General features: G+C 30.9%; 1 long non-coding RNA gene across 3 annotated transcripts; it reads right to left on the bottom strand.

Annotated features, from left to right (window-relative positions):
• Positions 1-1,843: 1,843 nt before the first annotated feature.
• Positions 1,844-5,649, bottom strand: LOC139847788 (uncharacterized). Of its 3 annotated transcripts, none has more exons than XR_011759677.1 (4): positions 5,367-5,649; positions 5,186-5,271; positions 2,131-4,907; positions 1,844-2,033 (listed from the first exon to the last, which is right to left on the bottom strand). It is a non-coding gene; the product is annotated as an uncharacterized lncRNA (long non-coding RNA). The 3 variants fall into 3 exon arrangements; XR_011759678.1 differs by having other exon boundaries at positions 1,844-3,189; positions 3,414-4,907; XR_011759676.1 differs by having other exon boundaries at positions 1,844-4,907.
• Positions 5,650-10,350: the final 4,701 nt, after the last annotated feature.

The following is a 10,350-nucleotide window of genomic DNA, read 5'->3' as shown; positions in this document are numbered from 1 at the left end:
TCGTATTATATCATAAACTAATAGGACATGTGAAATATATGTCGTATCATTATAAATATTTAGGACACTTTTATTATTTAATGTGACGGATGAGTTGTTTGGGTCCTAAATATCATATGATTTCATTGGACACTTTAATTGTGAATCATCAAATTGAACTTTATAAGACATTTAACGATTCAGTGTCGCAATACGTATTTATTTAATATGACACTTTATAAAAGAGTCATACGAAATAAACTATCATAGGACATTTATTTTTCATAGTCGTATTATATCATAAGGTAATAGGACATGTGAAATATATGTCGTATCATTATAAATATTTAAGACACTTTGATTCTGTAATGTGACGGATGAGTTGTTGGGGTTCTAAATATCATAGTAATTCATAGGACACTTTAATTGTGAATTATAAAATAGAACTTTATAAGACATTTAACGGTTTAGAGTCGCATTATGTGTTAATTTAATAGGACACTTTTTAAAATAGTCTTATAAAATAAAATATCATAGGACATTTAATTGTCAAAGTCGTATTATATCATCAGCTGATAGGACATTTGATATGTATGTTGTATCATTTTAAATATTTAGGACACGTTGATTCTTTAATGTGACGGATGCGTTTTTTAGGTCCTAATTATCATATGATCTCATAGGACACTTTAATTGTGAATCATAACATGAAACTTTATAAGACATTTAACGATTTAGTGTCGCAGTATGTGTTTATTTAATATGACACTTTATAAAAGAGTCATATGAAATAAACTATCATAGGACATATATTTTTCATAGTCGTATTATATCATAAGCTAATAGGACATGTGAAATATTTGTCGTATCATTATAAACATTTAGGACACTTTGATTCTGTAATGTGACGGATAAGTTGTTGGGGTCCTAATTGTCATATCATTTCATAGGACACTTTAATTGTGAATCTTAAAATGGAACTTTATAAGACATTTTACGGTTTAGTGTCGCTTTATGTGTTTATTGAATAAGACACTTTATAAATAAGTGTTATAAAATATACTATCACATGACATTCATTTGTCCTAGTCATGTTAGATCGAAACATAATAAGACACTTTATATTTAGGTCATATTAATCTAAGTTTTTAGGAGATGTTGATTGTTTAATAAGATGAATGAGTTTTTTGTGTCTTAATTATTATAAAAGGGACTTATGAGAATTGAATTTGGTGATGTTATGACATTGCTATAGAATAATATGATTTTTATTTGTAACTTTCCTTATCGGTGTCGTACTTAAAGAGATAACACATGAATCATAATATTTTGTATTCTGTTTTTAGTAATTATATATGAGCTTAGTTCTTCGAGTTATTTTTTTATGTTTTTATGCAGTTCTAATAATGGTTAAAACCATACATGAACATAGAATAAAAAGGTGTATTTTTAATAAAAGAAAAGTCATCCTTAGTCAATTATGAATTCGTCGTATTGTCTAAACGAGTTTTGATACTTGTCGCTACAATAGGACATAATCTACATAGTGGTAATCGAATAAAGGGTGATATAATATAATGCAACCATATAATTACAAATCTTGGCAATGTTCTTCGGTACCAACGAGCATGGGTGGGTCGCGCGTTGCAGCAGTGAATGAGAATGAGGTTGTCGCATTGCATACATTTTGTTATATATACTCCGTACATCGGTACGTGGTCAAAGTTTCGTTGGATAAAAGCATTTAGTTGTACATTCATGCATAGAGGTTTCTTAATGTTTAGTTAAATACAATATTTTTACATGACTTCTCTTATCTAGTTAAACTGCAATAATAGCCATGGATAGTATCATCAATCACATGTAAAAAACACATGACATAATAAACTGCAATAATAAACAAATAAGGTAGCAACTGAAAGCAAATCAAAAGAACACATATTACAAAACATTATATACTGCAATCGACAACCTAAATCCAAGATAACAATCAGCTAATAACTTATAAAGTACAAAAATACGTGTTTCACAGGAAGAGTTTCCAGAGGCATCACCTATAACAGCAAGATAAAATAATCTATATCAAAAAAATCTCTCAAATTAACACAACTACAAACCAATATTAGAATAAGCGCAATACAACTATCATACCAGCAAGGACAATGAATGAACGTGGCATAAAGCTCATAACACCAAAGCAGAAACTATCCACGAACCAGATTTTCGATGTGATTGACAAATCGATTAATTAGTGAAAAAATTTTTGTAGTGGCTGTTGCGAATATATATTATCAGGTTTCATATATGTTAGCACATGAGGAGTCAACAAAAATTGATGATAATGCAAAGAAGATGAGTTCTAGTTCGAATGGGAATCAAGATAATGAATCTGGTAAACATGAAAATAATGTTTTCGCGAATATGCACAATTAAGGGGTGAATTCTTTAGCAGATGAGGAATCGTCGAATAAAACTGGCGATCATGCATTTTCCTCCAAATACACAAACTGACTGCTAAATCGGCCAGATGCACATATCAAAGTCAGGTTAGAAGTTATGGTGAACCTAAAAGGGAAGAAAGGTAACAAAATTAAATTTGAAGACTTCATATCATAACCTAGATTAAAGAAAATTCACGCATTATTCCCAGTCATGTAATCCTTTTGCACGAGGTTAAACAACCATCTCATAAAATCAGTTAAGAAATGTGTAAAAGATGCCTTATGGATAAACAAATTCTCGCATTATTCCCAGTCATGACTACCACAAACATCAACATGCCTTGTGGATAAAAGATGATAAGTTGGTCAGTCACAAGAAAAAAAAATGTGTAAAATCAAACCTTTCAGCATATATAATGCTTTCTCTACAATGCTCTGAAACACAAAACACAACAACACTGTATGTAGAAAACAAATCACATAAACCACTTAAGAGACGAACAAAGAGATAATAAGAAGACGCGGAGCTTTTACCTGTTAGCAAACACTACAAATCCGTAACATTTGCCTAATGTAATCTTCACATGAATTAGTTCACCAAAGTGGCCAAAGACCTGCCTCAACGCTTCACCAACAAATATATATAACATGAACGTATAAAGTTAACTGGTGAACAAAGCTACACTACCACAAACTGAAGACAAAATACCCACAGTTATATGGTTTGGATCACTCTCTCACTGATATCCTTCAGCATTATGGTAGGGAGCTGCACGACAAAAAATGATCAGAATATAAAAATCTAAATAAGTAAATAATGAGGTTTTAAACTGAATCATGGTTATCACTTCATAAATCAATGAATTAACTATGATTTATGATTCAACTCGGACAGTAAGTACAGCAATAACATGGATAAATTATAAATGAAATAAGTGAATAAATTGTCAATGAATATTTCGAATTGAAATAACCTAGGTTTAAAGCTCATACCTTTATGAATATGAGGCGTACCAAAATCGAACCGCCTCTCCCATTTGAGGTGTACGTTTTAATTGGCCTTTGAGGCGGACGTTTCAAAACGGAATATTCGAAAATCGCATTGAGGCGCGCCTCAAGGCGTACGAGGCGACCGTTTTTTTAAACCATGCTTTCGATGATTCGAGGCAATAACGATTGTGTTCATGATTTCTGCAGCAGCTGTGATTCGATTAGATGAAAATTGAAGATCGACTCCATATCGACTCCATAGATGACGATAATTTTAGGGATTTTAAGGAGAGAAAAAAGTTTAGGATGGATAGAATTTTGGGGAAAAAAGGAGGCAATTCTCCCACCAAGTTTTTTTTATTAATTTCTGAATGGAACAGGGACACCAAAAAAGATTATTAGACCACTCCCTATAGTCAGTTACCCGCTAGTTATCCGTCATTACCCGTAATGAACCATAGGCACAGATTAGTTACCCGCCTTCACCATAGATTTGGCGAAAGGTATAAACAATGCCAACAACTTAAATGTCTTAGGAAGTGAGGAAGATTTCTAAGCCCCAATTTAATGCATGACCTGGAATTTAAAGTGAAGAGAAAATTTGTTTAGAGTGTGAGTTTTCAGGTTGCACGATTTACTTATGATTTCAATAAATTTATCTCTCGAGTACTAGCAGCGCCAAATAAACAGGAAGGTCAAGTGCATGTCCAACTGATACTCAGTCACTTACACAAAGAGAATATTAAAAATGTCAGTAGGTTGGTTACATACTTGAATCATGAATAAGTGTTATATCTTTTTGCATACGCATGAAATCAACTTATTTCATCATGGCTAGCCCATCAGAGTATTATAAAATAATAAAATTAAATCAAGTTAAAAGTATGTGAACAGGCCGGAGAGATATATTTCATACGTCTTAACGTCGAGTGCAACGAATGGAAATAGTCTTTCAGGAAGAATATGAGCAATGAACTCAAAGAAATAAAATAATTAAAAAAACACCATTCGACATATCATAATATAATGACAGTAAGTATTGTTCCTGTTCATTTTAAAAGTTACTAAATTCATCTCCATATTGTAAAAAGTATCGCACCTGATCAACACGTCTAAACCCGTAGATGATCTTGCAACTCATCTGTCGGAAAGGACTTCAATGAAATATGAGAATCAGACTATAAATAGATAACATAAACCATATAAAGTCAGAACGAAACAGTGAGTGAACATATCTAAATGCATACAAGATAATGCCATTGTAAGCAATATGTGGAGACATGTAAACAACACCTCCTTAGTTCATTAACTAACCTCAATCAAAATTACGAATTTGTAATTAACTGAAGCTCGGAATAAAAGCTACTTGAAAATATGTCAGCACGTAATATATACCAAATCAATGATTTACTGAAAATGAACAGAAACAAGTGTGCTGTTAAGATCTTGGTGATAGGTGGAATTGTGGATAAGTTCTCACACTTTGTTAAGAGGCATCTGCATCATTATTTGTCATACAAAACCAGAATAACTATCAGGAGCTGCTAAATAGGTATACAAAACTTGTGTAAACAAATATATAACAAGCCACTAGTTCATAAGGTACAATTTTTTTGTTGCTATGCAAAAGATAAGAATGAGTACTACAGATATAATATAATGGCGTCGTTGTACCTATGATATTGGACGGGACGATAATATTCACCTTATATTTCACTAAAACCTAACAAAAGTCACATAATTCCAACATATACTTACAAATCTAATAAAGGTACCTGCTTTGCTCGCTTTCCGAAAACGAACAACATAGCTCAGTCACATTACTTTCTTCACTGCCATTAGAACCAACAATAGCTGAAAACTTTGTTCAATAGTTTTAAATTCAGATTAATTCGTCAACAAACAAAATTAAAACATGAATAAAATGAAACTAAAATTTTGTGACGAAACCCTAACCTTAAATGGAGCAACGCGTCGTTCACCGGCGCAAGATTTAAAATTCATCATCACTATTTCTTTAATGAAAAGTCACGGTATTGATTCCGGTTTATTCGAAGGAGTTGAGTTGTAATCAGTTGACATGAACAGATATGAACTCATTAGCGGTATCCATCACTTCGCCCTAATTTTACAAGTTAGTTTCACAATTTTCATTACTTCGCCCTAATTTTACAAGTTAGTTTCACAATTTTGAAAATTATTTCGAAATTTGGGATAGTTAGTTGTGCTAAGATTGATGATGTTTAGTACATGACGGATTCAGATTTTTATGTATGGAACAAATATATAATAATAATTTAATTAATAATTACTATTACTATTATTATTCCTGATATAACTAACAGACAAAATTTGTCTTATTAGTTATGAACAGTACTATTTAACATTTCATTTTTCACACACCCAACCCCTTAATTTTCATTAAAATACAAATTGAACCCCCCCTTTTTCATTTCATTTTTCACACACTCAACCCCTTAACTTTCATTAAATACAAATCGAACCCCCCAATTTTATACCTATATTCTAAAATATTATTTATCCCATCACTAACACTAAAAATATTGAATAATAACACTCACCACACTACTACTGTGCTACTTTTTTTTTCTCAAACGATAAAAAGGCAACTTTCATAAAAGGAACAACCCTTCAATGCTATCAAAAGATGTCGAAAAATATTCTTTTTTACAAAATAGATCAATTAACTTTAAAAAAAACCGAACGCTAAAAGAAGCAACTTTCACAAAGGAACAACCCTTCAATGTTAGATGTCGAAATTTTTTTTTTTACAAAATAGATCAACATTTTTTTTTTTACCTCGCATTCAAAACGGAGCCTCGGCGCGAAGCGAGGGCTCCACAACTAAGTATTACAATTAGGCAAAAGTTTTTCACTGTTCATCGACAGTTAATGGCTTTTTGGTACTTTCACAGCAGCAGTCAGGGTTATTTTCGCCTTTACGCCATTTAGCACCATGCTATTATTTCATTACTAGCCTTTAAGAGCCCGTGCGTTGCACGGCGGGCTCTAATAATACTAACTATTAAATCAAAACGAACTTATCAACATTATCAAAGCCACATTAATATAAGACATCATACTTGATAATAAAACAAACAATGTTTTTCATTCAACCAATGCATTTAAGTTTTAGTAATGATTGTGTTAAACATTAATATAGATAGAAAGCACGTTCATTAAAGTTGCTTGAAAGACGATGAGGGTTATATGCATTACGATGTCTCGAATCTTTAAAAAAAAGATAGTTTGAGCAATTTGCCATCAAATCAAATGAATGCGAGAAGAATTAATGTTATAGTAATACACCTTTTATTGAAATTGGAGACCCGACTGTTTTTAACTTGTTGAGTTTCAAAGAAGATAGCCCGTGCCAAAAACCCTCATCCACATAACTCTGAAACGGTGCGAATTGTAAAGAAAAAGCGTACACTAATAGAGTCTGCATGTAGTTGTAAATCAAACACAATATGAGCCAAACAATATGTTAAGGATCAAAAATCTATACCTTATTAGGACTGACCCTTACTCTTATTGATGATCATGGCGTGTAACAGTTTGATTGGAAACTGTTTGTGGCTGAAAACGAAGGGTAGTCATTGTCTTATGAATGATGGTCATTCGTGGTATGTGAACTTTTTCGCCTATTCGTGCGTCTGTAATAATATCAGCTTCAACTAACTTGGAATACGGCTGAGCATAAAAATGCCGATAAGAAACCGTAGTAGAAAACGTTGGATGACCAACTGAAAACGACCCAATATATCAGTAGTCGGAAGTCAACATTACAATTGCAAAAAAAAATAACGCAAGCAGTTACTTGACTAAATGTTCAAAAGATATTTCGATGTGCTTTACACAAAACTTGGTTTTAAATGATTACATAATAGTATAAAAAATCACACACACACATCTAGACAATAACTTGTACCCGTTGAAAGTCATATAAATGACGTCATGCTACCCAATGATTACTTGATTTATTTTCGATACATGTAATCACCCATTTGGACCCGTCACTTACCGCACATTTTTCCAGATCTAAAACAGAGTTATATAGGTTATGTAATGTACCTTTTCCAGCAGATAGATTGTTTAATAATTCAAGCAATCTTTCATGGTTCTTTGCCAATATAACTTGAATTTCTCGAGGCTTATTAGAATTAGCCACAAAGATCTGCAAGTAAAAAATTATTATAAGAACAAAAAAAAAAAAAAAAACTATTCTTTAAGTGGAATTTAAGAAATGAAATGCAAAGTAACAGTTAACATGTGAGTTCTTCTAAGTTTTTATTTTTTTATTTGTTGATTCATAATTCAATTTGCAGTAACTTTAATTGACAATCAAATACCTTAAATATGTGGAATGCAGATATCTGAATGTTTTTGCTTGAATCCTGTCAGAAACGATAACAGACAGAGCCCGTAAACTTCTCAAAGATAACTACTAATGCAAAATATATGCAGTTCACTTAGAATGATACACTCGGAAAAGTAGCCAAAAAACCTAAAGCTAAAACAGATGAACATCAATATGATAATTAGACCTAACAATTGAAAAATAAGATATTGTAAATATGAAGCATTGTCAAGTTAGGGTACGAAAACTGAACATTACTACCGCCGCTACAACCACAACCGGCATTAGCAACATCATAATGATACACTCGGAAAAAAAAACCCAAAATATTTAACAGATTACGTACCAACATGCGATTTCCGACGAAGAAACAACCATTCAGATGAACAGAATCTGGAATCTGACAACGAAAGTCGAAGAAAAAACCACAAAAGCTTTAACATGCTACATACCAACATCAGATTCAACAAATATAATCAAATCATAATATAGTAACGAATCTTAATCAAATCAGTGTCACATGTTTGAAATCATTGAAGTATGTGTGACAACCCGGAAATTTCCAACCAAATTTAAACTTTAATCTTTATATGTTTCCGACACGATAAGCAATATTTGTTAAGTTAATTTTCAAGAATTTTAAACTATGTTCATACATTCATTCAACCTCGACCAAGTTCCAACGATTCACGAACCATTAAACGAATATGATTATATATGTATATGTGTATATATATTATAACTTGAAACGTAAACAAAATATTAGATTAAATACTTTATATGATTGTATCTGTTTCAAAATGTTTATCAATGGAATTAGAAAATAAGATCAAATGATTGAATTATCAGATATATTAAATTATGATTACAAGTCTCTGTTGAAAGGCCCACGTTGATTTGAGAAATCTTTCCATTTTAACAATATTCGGAAAATGGTAAAGTGATTTATAAATAAGAACAAATTGTCAATCATTGAGAACTAGACAAAGGATAGTGGAAGATTGAATCTCATAAAGACTCGATTGATCTATTTAGTTTCAAACGTACAAAAACGTTTTCAGTTTAAAAAGAACTTTATTATTAAAACGTATATAACTTTTATAAATATCTAGAACCACTTTTGACAACTCATTACTTAACTAGTATGATAAAGATAACGATATTTATATTTTATTTTATTAAATATATATAACGATTTAAATTAATATTATATATGTAGTGACCCGTCTTAATCCATCTGGACGAAGTCACCAACATCTGGTTCCATTGCGATGATCGACTCCAAATAATGTCATGAACGACTCCATGTAATATGAGCAAATGCACAGCGGAAGGTTTCTTTCACACCTGAGAATAAACATGCTTTCAAGTGTCAACCAAAAGGTTGGTGAGTTCATAGGTTTATCTTAATACAATAAAATTCATCATTTTGATAGACCACAAAATTTAAATGCTGCATGGTACAAATGGGCCCGAATCCTATACCCACCTGTAATGTACATGCTATATCTTTTAAATACAGTACATCTTTCTCGTGTACGAAACCATTTTCATAAATTATAGTAACCGTACACATATCTCGTGCACAAAAATAACATACACATAACCTGTGTATAAAATCATTCTCTCGATATATAACATTCACATCAACTGGTGGCAATTATCATGTCCACATAATTCAATGGTGGCAATTATCATGTCCACATAATTCAATGGTGGCAATTATCATATCCACATAATTCAATGGTGGCATTTATCATGTCCACATAATTCAATAATAATTCGCAGAACTTCTGTCTGCATAATAATTCATTCGAGGAATGTTTTGCTTGTGTCTATCTCGTCAAATATTTATAAAAACATTTCATGTATTCACAGTTCAAAATATATTTCAAAAGCATTTAATAAAGCAGTTGTAAAAGCAGCGCATGTATTCTCAGTCCCAAAAATGTAAAGAGTAAAAGGGAGCAAATGAACTCACGCATATAAATATTGTAAAACAGTTAATAAAGCATTTGCATGTATTCTCAGCCCAAAACGTAAAGAGTAAAAGGGAGCAAATGAACTCACAATACTGTATTTTGTAGTACAAATACATATGACGATATTGAACAATGCAGGGTTGGCCTCGGATTCACGAACCTATATCATTTATATATATTAACACATATACTAACAAATAAACAAGTATATATATTAATATTAATTACTATACTTGTTATAATAATAATTTATATGTTATTTTAATTAATTGCAACTATTATATTAATAATCTATATGTTTCATATATTCATTTTATATATTTAAAATAAATAAAAATATGAATTTTGTTTTATTATATGTATTAAATATATTTTTGTATATATATCTATATCGTTTGTTTGTTAAAATTATAATAATACTAAAATAATATTAGTAATGATAAAAATAATATTAATGATAATAAGGTTAAAAATGATTCTTTTAATAAAAATGATAAAAATGATAACTTTAATAAAAAATGACACTTTTTTAATAAAAATGTTAAATTTAATAATAATGAATTCTAATAATAATAAC

The sequence above is a fragment of the Rutidosis leptorrhynchoides genome, chromosome 5 (assembly GCF_046630445.1).
Source record: "Rutidosis leptorrhynchoides isolate AG116_Rl617_1_P2 chromosome 5, CSIRO_AGI_Rlap_v1, whole genome shotgun sequence".
In the NCBI taxonomy this organism is placed as follows: Eukaryota; Viridiplantae; Streptophyta; class Magnoliopsida; order Asterales; family Asteraceae; genus Rutidosis; species Rutidosis leptorrhynchoides.
The sequence above is the reverse complement of the archived record's forward strand: the minus strand, read 5'-3'. Positions and strand labels throughout refer to the sequence as shown.